This window comes from Haliotis rufescens, unplaced genomic scaffold (genome assembly GCF_023055435.1).
Source record: "Haliotis rufescens isolate VD_foot unplaced genomic scaffold, xgHalRufe1.0.p SCAF_21, whole genome shotgun sequence".
NCBI classification, from domain to species: domain Eukaryota; kingdom Metazoa; phylum Mollusca; class Gastropoda; order Lepetellida; family Haliotidae; genus Haliotis; species Haliotis rufescens.
Genome location: NW_025963902.1, coordinates 8,365,824 through 8,378,163, shown reverse-complemented (window position 1 = coordinate 8,378,163; position 12,340 = coordinate 8,365,824). Strand labels below are relative to the sequence as shown.

General features: G+C 38.6%; 1 long non-coding RNA gene across 1 annotated transcript; it reads right to left on the bottom strand.

The window, feature by feature from the left end:
* Positions 1-2,783: 2,783 nt before the first annotated feature.
* On the bottom strand, positions 2,784-5,820 carry LOC125382891. Its single transcript, XR_007222551.1, has 5 exons — positions 5,728-5,820; positions 5,197-5,345; positions 4,542-4,565; positions 3,735-3,854; positions 2,784-2,871 (listed from the first exon to the last, which is right to left on the bottom strand). It is a non-coding gene; the product is annotated as an uncharacterized LOC125382891 (long non-coding RNA).
* Between the last annotated feature and the right edge of the window lie 6,520 nt (positions 5,821-12,340).

Genomic DNA, 12,340 nt, shown 5'->3' with positions numbered 1-12,340 from the left:
ATATTAACTGATTGACTTCGGTTGACCAAAGTTGCCCACACCTACTCAAGCCCTGGGATGCGATACTCTGTCAAAGCCTGTAAAGCTAATTAGTCTTAGTGATTGATTCAGTCATGAATAAAAGCATTCAATGAATATAATTAACTAGGAATTGATAGTATAAGTATATTCTAATGTGTTTTAGGGTAATTTTACTTTCGAATATAGTTATATAAACTGTGAGACAAAAAGAACTATACCTCTCAGTTGATTTTTTCATCTGCTTTTCATATTCAATTGAACATATCTTAAGTTGGCGATATTATATAAAATGAACTGTGCTGTACTTGTCAAAGAGTACTTTGAACATAATTTTATTTAAAATTTATAAAAATATATTCAAAATCCGCCAAATACACAACTGCTGATGGGTACCTTAATATCTTATAAACATAATAAATTTTCCCTTTTTTCTCTCCAACATTTCAAACATGTGGTCGTGTGGTTGCCAATCCATTTCTTACGCCGGTCAATTCTATTTTAATAAAATTATCCAACGACAGATTACTTTTTACAAAATGTTGCAGGAATGAGTGATGCTTAAACAAAACTAATCAAATTTAACAACGGTTCTTCAATTTCAAATTACATAAAATAAACCAACATCGGTATACTTTCTTTTACCTCTCAGTTTAAATACTTTAGAATCAATGCTGATGTCCAGAAACTTCCTACATTGTAACCATATGGGGAATCGTGTCTGGCTCAATCATCACAGTGTTGTATTGTCATAACAATGATTATTACCCTCGTGGTTGAGATACAGGTGGTAAGATACTAAATTCGTACTTCACACGTGTATTGTACAAGGTTGACCTCGTTTTATTCGTTTTGATTGGATAACCCTTGACTTCTGTCACACCGGAACTACTTTTTTCATTCATAAAAAAATCACGAGACGTCATTCTATTTGCAACGACAATGCAGAATTGAAGAAATGAGAGACATTTACACACACTTTATTAAACCAAACAAGATAGTCACACGCATCAAACTTCGCTTGGCATTCTATATTAGTTATGCACAGAGCTACTACAGACATTATATAACAGAGCTTATCCATTTGCAATGTATTACTACCGATCAATAGATCGAGCGTGTCTATGAGCGTGAAGGCACCCAACCAATTTCTCGACTTTCAATTTGATTTAACATAAATGCATACGCGTGGTGAAATGAAGTCAGTTTTAACTATCTGGATATATATCGGGACTAACGTTGGATGCTCGCATCGACTCAGGACCACGCATTCATGAGATTTATGTGATTATCTTACGTACGTAATAATGGATACATGTCTACAGAATATCAAACGTGCACATACATATCAACCATTATCCAGTCTCGATTACCGACGGAACAGTTTCCACTGGGTGTAAACAAATTCTATAAATATTGCAATATTACAAGAGCGATTTAGGCAATATTTATTTCCTTGCAGCTTTGTCTAGTCACCTGGCTTGGAAGACTTAAAGATTCACCACGTGACCCCACACGGAGTGCACGCCGAGAAGGAACAACGCCTTGCTTACAGCAGAGGCGAGACTTTTCGGAAATATTATAATTATGAATAATATTTGAGAAACAAATATGTAGCAGGGAATACTTGTGCCTTCGTGTAACATGTTAGAAAAAACATGTATTCATATTTGTATTTATCCTGAAAAAATATATAATTGACTCTATAACTTTTCAATTGAAGTTCTTTTCTGAAACTGTAAATCCTTGTTATTTTGGGTCCGCATATAATTGCGCGATCATAACAGTTCCAACAGGTGCTACAAGCTGATGTGTGTGTTTGACATTCACTAAGACCGCCTCCATGGTGTAGTTGAAGAGCGTCCGCCCGGAGAGCGGAAGGTCCGGGTTTCGATCCCCGGACGCGTCATAAAAAAACCCGTTAAAAGATGGTACTTGTTGTTACCTTGCCTAGCGCCTGGCTTTGAAGACTTAAATGTTCACCAGGTGACTCCACACGGAGTGCACGCCGAGAAGGAACAATGCCTTGCTTACAGCAGAAGCGACACTTGCGGTCCGCAAATATGGTAATTATGGATATTATTTGAGAAAGAAATATGTAGCAGGGAATACCTGCGTTCTTCGTCTAACATGTTACAAAAATCATGTATTCATATCTGTATTTATCCTTGAAAAAATATAGAATTGACTCTATAACTTTTCAATTGATGTTCTGTTCTAAAACTGGAAATCTTTGCTATAATGTGTCCGCATGTCATTGCACGATTATAACAGCTCCAACAAGCAATACATGCAAGCTGATGTGTGCGTTTGACATTCACTTAGACCGCCTCCATGGTCTAGTGGAGAGCGGAAGGTCGGGGTTCGATCCCTGGACACATCATACCAAACAACGTTAAAAGATGGTACTTGTTGTTACCCTGCCTGGCGCCCGGCATTAAGACGCTAAAACAAGGACTGGTCGGCTTGAAGTCAGTATACTGTGTGGGGTATTCATGGTAAACTGCAGCATGGTATCTCAGTGGGATAGCACTATAAAATCGGCATTAGTCCGGACCAGTTCAAGCAGGCACACACACACACACACACACACACACACACACACACACACACACACACACACACACAAATGCATGCACCTCGTTATATAAGTATAGTAATCTTGAACACGACGTCAAACCTCACCTCACATACACTTAAGTACGTATATGTGCAACTATTTGTCAGAGCCACCTAAATATGTTATAGAAAACAAAACTACATCATAAATATACAACATTTATTTCTTGTAATGCATGCACATCGCATTATTCAGATGCCGGATTCTGGGCCGCCTGTGGTATCCCGCCATCGCTGAAATACACAAGTCGTGGTTATTACAAAATGAACACACCAAATGCCAGTATAACACTATTTGTCGTCACGTCATATGTCAGATTTCAAGTCCTCGGCTATCATATTGTAACGAGAGATAGGATAATGGATTGGTCTAAGGCCTCGCGATTCACTCTGCATATCCACTATCCATACCTCTATCAACTGTAGTGACTTCGAATACCCAATTAGCAACAAATATATTCCTTGGTCCATCTTTGTGATTTGTGGTCACTTGGTCACTGAGTTTCCAGCATTAAGCTAACATTTCGTGAACCAGCGGTACAATTTACCTACTCACCCAAATAAGACTACCTCTGTCTCTCTGGAGACTCTACCGACTTGTAAATTCACAAACAGTTTCTTGATACGTAAGCTTGAGATGACGGATTGAGTAATACAAAGGAAAGTATATGAGTGAGTATGGTATAACGCCGGTTTTATCAATATTCCAGCAATATCACGGCGGGGGACACCGGAAATGGGCTTCACACATTGTACCCATGTGGGGAATCGAACCCGGGTCTTCGGAGTGACGAGCGAACGCTTTAACCACGAGGCTAACCCCCGCCCCTAGAAAGGATTATTTGAACTACTTATGGCAACCGTTGTAGGAATAATACTGACTTCTTTCAAACTGTTCCACATTTGTATTCAGCAAATTGTATTGTAAAATTGTTAGATAATAATAACGAGAGTTAATAAACATCGGTTCTAAATATATGAACTCATCATGAACATGTTGACTTATGTGGTATTGACCGAAGAACACTCGACAGTGCAAGGTCAATTTAAATGGATTGTGCAATGTATTATAATAATATTATTAATATTTTCAATACCTTATGGTTAATAGTGTTTCTGTGTGGGGTATTTTGGGTAGTACGGGTATCCTGTCGGGTAGTACGGGTAGTGTCTTGGGTAGCTACCATCACCATAGGATGGTACAGATCGTCGGTACCCTGGTCAAGGTAAAACAAGATGTTATAATTATGTCAGATACATCATGAGGACAATGACAGGATGTCTTAGTTAAAACACGTGTGTGTTGTGATATAAGATAATTCATTGGGAAGAGACGTAAATATTATATCGACACTATTGACATAATTTAATCCATATAATATTATAGAAAGTTTATTTTATAAAAGTTACATGTGGCACTGATTACTTACTTTAATGTAATCCCGTTTGCAAGAGATATTTTTTTTGATATAAATGATTGCAATATAAATAAACATTGTATTGAAATTTACGAAAAGATACATTGATTTTTAAGACCGAAATCCATAATGTAACAAATGTTATATTTGGGATAACACTTTTTCAGTAAAGTACAGATTCTAGTACTTTTGTGGGTTGAGTCCCAAACAGGATTCGAACCCACACTGCCAGAGTGAGGCACCTAATCACTAGCACACAATGTAGCTTCCACAAAAACGAAAGTCCGACAACTGGTAGGCAAGCCACGGATGGGACTCAACCCCAGAAAGTACTAGAATCTGTACTCTACTTAGAAAACGTTATCCCAAACATAACTTTTGTTACATTTGACCATTTTTTTCAATTGTATTGTGTGCTAGTATTCACACGAACTTCATAATATTATGATATGATATGAAGAAGAACTTGGAATATTATTTACTCACTTCCGTAATAGCCTCCATACTTATCTGGAAGAAATCATATACAGTATAGAGACAGGTGTATATATTTTAGTTCGTATACATTCAGCCATCAAAACATCATTGACTATGCACTAGTGGTAAGATGGCAGTCTAAAGGCATGGCGAACGATATATAGCTGATAATAACTGTATTTGCCATCCAAAACAGGATGTTCCACAGGAGATATTTCTTGGGAGATATCTTCGATCATGACTGACATTACATAACAATACTTTGCAGACCTTTGTAACATCATCTGTTTCATGATGTCACAATCAAATGGCATCCCAAAACGTTCTGCCACTGTTTGTTTGTTTTTTGTTTAACACCGCACTCAGCAATATTCCATTTATATGACGGCGGTCTGTAAATAATCGTGAGTCGTGGGAAAGTAGAAAGTAGCGGGTACTGGTGCGAGTTTCGTCGAATTCAGAAAATATGTGTATCCAATTGTCGTAGATCGATGCTCATGGTGTCAATCACTGGATTGTCTGGTCCAGGCTGCCGTCATATAGCTGGAATAATGCTGAGAGCGGCGTTAGGCAACAAAGAAAGAAACAAAGAAACTCTACTATCTCTCATATATACAGTTTCACCAGAATGGTGTTGAACTGGGTACGTCGTGGTAGTACTGACCTTGGTGGGGGTATCCAGGGTAGCTCCCTCCGGGATACAAACCCGGTTTCTGACCGTGGTACGGATACTGGTCGTACCCAGCACCGGAACACACCAGCACGCATGCGCATATCAGGGCAACAGACAAGATGGATGCCATGGTTCAGATTCTGAAAGAGATAAATTATCTTTAGCTGTTTTCAAATGTTTTGACAAGACGATATACATCTTCGATAGCATCTTCATATTGTAGATCAAAATACAAGCTATTCTTTGTTAAGACCGCAACCGAATACAGAAGTTCAAAAGCAGACATCTAGATGAAACCACACCTTCTTAAGGTGGCTTTGCTATATAGGTAAGTTCATTTACAAAGCCCCACACCCAAACAGATTACATTTGCATTTATCTAGCACTTGGATGTCAACATATATAAAAAGCTTCAGTAAAGTTTGAACAGCGTAAATAAAGGTGCTTGTTTCTGACAAATTTCCTAGTATTACCATCTAGCAATGTCGAAGTTAATTGCTAAGGAAAGAAGAAAAGACTCACCAGAAAGTCAGCAATCAGTCTGAAGAGAAAGATGTCAGTGTTCTGGAAAAGGCACACGGGTCTTATATACACGTTGAATCGACGAGACGTTTTTTCGATGCATTACGTTGTCATAAATTATTTGGAATTATGCGTCTACAGCCTGAAAAAAATATTTTGCTGGTCATGTCACGGTAGACTGCCCGGCGACAGGTACAACAGATGGTGCAATAGGTTGTGAGGTCTTCTGCGATGGATTTTGTCAGCCGTCATTTCTTTTTTAATTGCTTACGTGAAACATGACAACACTTTAAGGAAACACTCATGGGATGGTAGCTTTCGTTTTCTGTACATCGGTTCTTCTACATATTGTTATAAGGTTAAAAATGCATCTAAAACACATTAGAAAATGGTAAGAAATAAAACCGTTATAGCTGCAATGAGGAGTTGCATTAGATACAGTTTGTGACAGAGCTTTTAGTTCGAAAGGAATCAATATATAAAAGACATTTCACATTTATCATAAGTGTATTCTGAACATTTCATGATTATCATTGGATTGGTTCCTGGTTCTCGTCCATTAGTTAATGAAACAAATAGAGAGTTTCAAGGTATATTTCCTTTGGAGCTTCCGGATGCGAGTCACAAAATCAAAAGAGAGGTGAGCAATCTGGCACGTAGGCTTCTGTATTTTTCCCATTACGACACACATGAGTTCATGGTCAGATCTAACTTTTAACGAATCAGAATGAATTATTGTGACATGTGACAAAGACAGGCCAGGCCCGAACCCTATAGAATGATACCTTCAACATTAGGAGAGGAGAGGGCGGTTTGCAATCGATCGAGTCGAATCCCGATCGTTCTAAGTTTTCCCCAGTTAGTGACTAGTCTGGCTGGTCTGATCCTGTCCCGTGTTGATAGATGGGCTCTCAGTAAGTAAAACTATGTGAGCATAAAGCTGGTGTTGCGTTTCTTTATTATGCGAGTATGAATGCTGATAGAGACAACTTGGAGTAAGTGTTGTTAGACCAATCACTCCTTGACGTAACCGAGCCGCTGCGGACACGGCGAGTTGCAATGTCATTGGGTAAATGACCATGATGACCAGGAACGGCAATACATTTAGTGACTGTAGTAGGGTCGCACTGGACGCCCGAAAGCAGTTACGACAATATGATTGCAAAAAATCCTGTTGACTTCTTCACTCTCATCTCATAGTATTGTTCCGTTGGATTCCTGATAGAACTGACCCCCGGTACCTGTGCATGCTGTCGATTTGTTTATTTCTTTGATTGTTTGTTGTTTAACGCCATACTCAGCAATATGCCAGCTATATGACGGCTGTCTGGAAATATTCGAGTCTGAGAATATTCAGAATATTGCTGAGTGCCGCGTATTTAGATCTTTAGCAACCAATGCATGCTATAAAAGGCGACTTTGCTTGTCGTAAGAGGCGACTGATGGGATTGGGTGGTCAGGCTCGCTGACTTGGTTGATGCATGTTATCGATCCCAATTGCGTGGATCGATGCTCATGATGTCAATCACTGGATTGTCTGGTCCAGACTCGATTATTTCCAGACGGCCCTCATATAGCTGGCATATTGCTGAGTGCAGCGTAAAACAACAAACAAACTATTGCTATTGTTTTTATTTATAGAAATCCATAAGAGATGATATTCAGTATGTGTATGAAGTACATTTCCAATTAATGACAACAGTTTTCACAATAAAGGACACATTTGCATCTTCGTATATGTCAATTCCCTTCACCACCACACATAAATGAGTGCATTTAATGCAGCTCAGCCGAATGCTGCACCTGACTATGAGTTCACTATGTACGCTCGAATATGGCGGCGAGTTCCGCTACATTAAAATCATCAACATTTATCAAAAGGTTTTTCTCTAATGTAGAAACTGTTGTATCACTGTCGAATTAGGAAGCTCATGAAATAAATATGAATTGCACTGTTTGGCCATGTAAAGGACGAGATAAGCAAAGCTTTCCTGGTCCATCAATTCCAACATTGTCACAGTCTTTCCTGGTGATAATTTAAGGTAACGAATAAAAGCTCGATGTCATTGATGTTTTTTGCATGATTGGGTCCAAAACAGCGTGCCATGACGTACCACATACAATCGGTAACGAGGGACCACGCCTCACAATCTGGAGCTGAGGGCTAGACGTTGTTATTGAAGCCTGCTGTGCAACTGATAGTGTTTACAGTAAGAAGATTACTGTATTAATTTGTTACATATTGCATGACAAATAAGTGAATTTGGTTTAACGTCACAATGGACAGTATTTCAGTCATATCTCGGTGTGTCAGCTTGATTTGGGAGGAAGTGATCCAGGTCTTAGGAGTTGACATCTTTGGTGGAACCCATCACCAGGGGTGTGGTGATGAAACCAGAAACATCATCAAGGCGAATCTGGGATCCATGCATCCATCCATCCATCCATCCATCCATCATGTTGTTTTCACAATATATTGTTACCACAGTAGTGGCCCGGTAGATATCACAGCAGGGGCCTGATAATACTGATTAATCTTTTACGTTCCTTGATAAGCCTCTGGGGCGTATAGTAAGCCAACGCCATGCGTTGTCGATGTGTGTGTCATTAGTTAGTAGCTATAGGTGCTCCCGTTCGATTCCCAAACCCCGGACAACCCTGGAGAATGCGACTTGACCATTTTTGGGTACCTACGTTAACTTGGTTGACCAATGCGGGATCATATTAACTGATTGACTTCGGTTGACCAAAGTTGCCCACACCTACTCAAGCCCTGGGATGCGATACTCTGTCAAAGCCAAAGCTGTCAAAGCTAATTAGTCTTCGTGATTGATTCAGTCATGAATAAAAGCATGCAACGAATATAATTAAATAGGCATTAATAGTTTAAATGTATTCTAATGTGTGTTAGGATAATTTTTCTTTCGAATATAGTTATATAAACTGTGAGACAAAAAGAACTATATACCTCTCAGTTGATTTTTTTCATCTGCTTTTTATATTCAATTGTAACATAAAAGTAGGTATGTTCCCTGATCTGATTGGTTAAAAAGTGTTGTCGAATGAGCATAACATCACTGAATTTTTTGGGTCTCATCACCGTGTTTGTAAACATGAATTAATGGAACTATTTTTGAAATCATCAACATGAAGGAACAGATGGAAATTTTCACATCGGAGATTTTGATGAAATATTGAGTGAATGGGACGACGAGACATTTTCTGAGATAATTCAAGAATTTGAAGGTAAATGAAATTTACCTTTTTTCCATTAATTACACAATCATAATCATAATTGATGTAATTTTCTTGGGCTTGGCCAAAAGAAAAAACAAAACAAAATCAATTTTTAACAGAGTAAAAAACATTTATTGTAACTCTATAACAGTTATGACTTTCATACACCTTCCTAATTTTGTTATTATTATTACTCACAACAGCTGTTGAATCTGAAAACCTCTCTGAGATGGCCCCTGAACTAGGAAATACAGCCAGCGTTTCCGTAGAGCCCAAAGTTCAAGCGTCCAGTGACCGCTTCCCCTCCCTTGATGCAAAAGCAGAACAGGACATCGTGGATGGGAACCTCTCCAAATTTACTGGGCGTAATACCTCCTGGGGAGTTAAAATATTTCGACGTAAGCCATTGAAACATAAAAAAATACATAAACACATACCAAAAATTCCGACGCAGATTCGATCAACATCAGCGAGAGTTACCTCCCTTACACCATTGCCATGATAGCAATGTGAAGCATGAACAATGTGTCATCGCAAAAAATGGAAATAATATAAGGAGATTGACCAAAATTTTTACATAAATTACATATTTCGTTTTGTAAGAATTGAGATATGTTATGCTGAATGGATAAACGGAAATTTCATTAAATACAACGCCGTAATAATAACAAATTACTCCCACTTACTGTAACATTTGGACCCTGAACAAGGCAATCTTTTTCACTTCCAGAATAGCTTGGTTTTCGAGGTTTTGAACCCAAGTTCGAAGAGCTTCCTGCTTCTCAACTGAATGAGAGACTGAGGTTCTTTTATGCCGAAGTCAGAAATGCTGAGGGAGATCTTTACTCAAAATCGAGTTTTGTTGGGTTGCGTGCTGCCATACACAGGCACATCAGGGGACCGCCATTTGAGCGCAGCATAAACATTATCCAAGACCGGGAATTTCACACTGCAAACAATGTTTTTCTGTCCATGGTAAAAAAACTTAAGCGCGATGGCCTTTACCCGACAGCACATTATGCTGCTATTCCCGAGAATGATTTAAAAAAAATTCGTGAAAGTTTGGATACGGTAACTCCTTCCGGCTTGCTTCGTAAAGTGTGGTTCGACCTTACATTCGGTTTCGCTCGTCGTGGTAAAGAAAACCAAAGGGAATTAACTGCATCTTCCTTTCGTGTATCCACTGATGAACAGGGGTTCGAGTTTATTGAAATGACACACTCCGAAGTCACTAAAAATCACAGGGGGGACCTCAAAGACTCAAATGGGCCCAACAAACGCATTTATGCAAAATCAGACCAATTCATTGAAAAAATACATGTCTCTCCTCAATCCCAACAATGGTGCTTTTTACCAGGCTCCCTAGAGACGAGTCCACGTCGACGACACCGAATGGTACACCACGAGGCCAGTTGGTGTAAATGCCAACGCTGGTCTCAAAGTGTATACAAACCATTGTCTTCGGGCAACTGCCGTAACTTTGCTGTCAAACGCAGGTATTGAAAATCGCGAGATTTGCAAAATTACCGACCACAAAACTGATGAATCGTTGAAGTCGTATTCCATTGACTCGAGCTCGGCTAAAAAACGACATTATTCGAACATTCTTCAGGGACAGCAGCAGCTCGCTAACGAACGTAATTTGGTACCTGTCCAAGATACAAATATCCTGCCACTGTCCACTGCTCACGTGAATAACTTCCAGGTTAATTCTTCTGCTAATTCCAATGGTCTCTTTCACATATGCAATTCCACTGCATGTCTTAAATCTCGCACATGTTTGACGTCTCCTGTCACCACCTCAGTTTCAGGCGAGTTGACACTATCTTGTATAGGGGCCAAAGAGTATGTACGTATTTTCTAATTTTGATTATTTTTATTTTATAGATACGCATAACTACAAATTACAAGTAAGATTAGAAACTGTGATAAAGAATTGAATTTGTGATATTTCCTGTTGTTTGTTTATTTTCTGAGAAATGGGCTTGAACATGTGACCACCCCTTTCGTAAAATGAACCATCATTATTGGAGTACCTCGAAACTATTGATCGATTTTGCGGCACCCCATATCATGCATCTTTTAGAAGGTGAGCACGAGGAGACGTATTGCAAACGGCAGCTTTGTTGTGTCATGCGCTCAGTAAATTAGTTCCTCCTAAATATCGATTTTAATTAACGTTCATGTTACGGCGTCGTGTTCTAATGAAATTTCCGTACATCCATTCAGCATAACATCACGCAAATCTTACAAAACGAAATATTTATCTCCTAATTGAACATATCTTAAGTTAGCGATATTACATAAAATGAACTGTACTGTACTAATCAAAGAGTACTTTGAACATAATTTGATTTAAAATTTTATAAAAATATATTCAAAATCCGCCAAATACACAACTGCTGATGGGTATCTTAGACATCTTATAAACATAATAAATTTTCCCTTTTTTCTCCAACATTTCAAATATGGGGTCGTGTGACTGCCAATCCATTTCTTACCCTGGTCAATTCCATTTTAACAAAATTATCAAACCACAAATTACTTTTTCCAAAATGTTGTAGGAATGAGTGATGCTTAAAAAAGAAAAGAAATTTAGCAACGGTTCTTTTAATTTTAAATTACATAAAATAAACCAACATCAGTATACTTTCTTTATTCTCTCTGTTTAAATACTTAAGAATCAACGTTGATGTCCAGAAACTTCCTACATTGTAACCATTTGGGGAATCGTGTCTGGGTCAATAATCAGTGTTGTAGTGTTATATTGAGATACAGGTGGTAAGATACTAAATCCGTACTTCACACGTGTATCGTACAAGGTTGACTCCGTTTTATTCGTTTTGATTGGATAACCTCTGACCTCTGTCACACCAGAACTACTTTTTTCATTCATAAAAAAATCACGAAACGTCATTCTTTTTGCAACTACAATACAGAATTGAAGAAATGAGAGACATTTACACACACTTTATTAAACCAACAAGATAGTCACACGAATCAACTTCGCTTGGCATTCTATATTAGTTATGCACAGAGCTACTACAGACATTATATAACAGAGCTTATCCATTTGCAATGTATTACTCCCGATCGATAGATCGAGGGTCCCTATGAGCGTGTAGGACCCCAACCAATTTCTCGACTTTCAATTTGATTTAACATAAATGCATACGCGTGGTGAAATGAAGTCACCAAAACTATCTGGATATATATCGGGACTTACGTTTGTGGCACTGTTTCATACACGACTGCACGACCAGATCACTCAAAGTGAACAGTTCTGATACAAATCCTTTGACAACTCCTTGAAAGTGTGTCTGACTTCTGATTTTGTGGCCCAGAACATCCCAAATGCAAACAATAACATGTCCAA